The sequence below is a fragment of the Metopolophium dirhodum genome, chromosome 8, assembly GCF_019925205.1.
Source record: "Metopolophium dirhodum isolate CAU chromosome 8, ASM1992520v1, whole genome shotgun sequence".
Classification (NCBI taxonomy): domain Eukaryota; kingdom Metazoa; phylum Arthropoda; class Insecta; order Hemiptera; family Aphididae; genus Metopolophium; species Metopolophium dirhodum.
This window is the reverse complement of record NC_083567.1, coordinates 15886260-15887408: the sequence shown is the minus strand read 5'-3', so window position 1 is coordinate 15887408 and position 1149 is coordinate 15886260.

Here is a 1149-nt window from a genome sequence, read left to right as displayed (position 1 = left end):
CATGAATTAATTTTAAAAATACATAATATAATATTGCTACTAGGTAGTCAATTGCGTTTTCGGCAAAATTTTCAAATGGTCCTGTTTATTATCAGCCATCACCATCCCGCGGCCGTGGGGATCAAAGCAAGAAGGACGACCTACACATTTGTTTATATATACTATATAAATATATAATATGTATATGTTTATACGTAGGATAAATTCTATGATTTGGACAATATAATTTTAAATTATCTAAGCTACAAGAAATACGAAATTTGTTATGAGTAGGGATTACGGTGAGTTATTGTTTCACACGAGTAATATTAGTACAAAGTTACAAAATAATAATATGTTGTATTCATCTAGTATAATTTAAATTTGTTATACAGCTGCAGGTTCAACTCAATTACCCAAGTCCTTCTGTGAGATGAAAACAAAAAAATTGTCCTTGTTATAATATTGTTATAAGTCGCATCATAAAATGCATCGTTACATTGAAATAATTAGTAGTTAGGTACAACTTATACCTATACAATAATAACATAGGTATAAGGATAAGGTACAGTGAGTTTGATAAGATAACAACTTTAATACACACTCATCACACATATTATATAATATTATAATACCTACGTCATATTTTAACGTATAATAACTTCTGCGCACATTATGTATACCAGCCATGGTTTGGTCTTAAAAAAAACTTGAATATTATGATATATAATGTGGAAGTTTCAATTATTTACTCGTAATTGTTGGAGGTTCGTTTAAGTCTTTACATATACCTATGTGCTAATTCAAGAACGAACATGCGTACGCATTTAACAATTTAGTAATTTAGTGTTTACATTATAGGTTTAATAACGATGCGATGTAATTTCGCAAATCTATTGTTATAACTTATAGGTTACAACCTATGAATGTTCAACAATATAAAACAATATTTTAAACATGGTACTACATATTGCACCGACACGTAGACTAAAATGTGTTAGTTTATTCGAAGGTGGTTTCTATTCGATATGATATGCGTACAATATTTAGGTAGGTAATTATAACGTAATTTTAATTTTAATACTTATACAATTATTTAATAATAACTAATATTCTATTATAATAATTATATTGGTCATAACATATTATGATCTATTCATTCGTGATTCG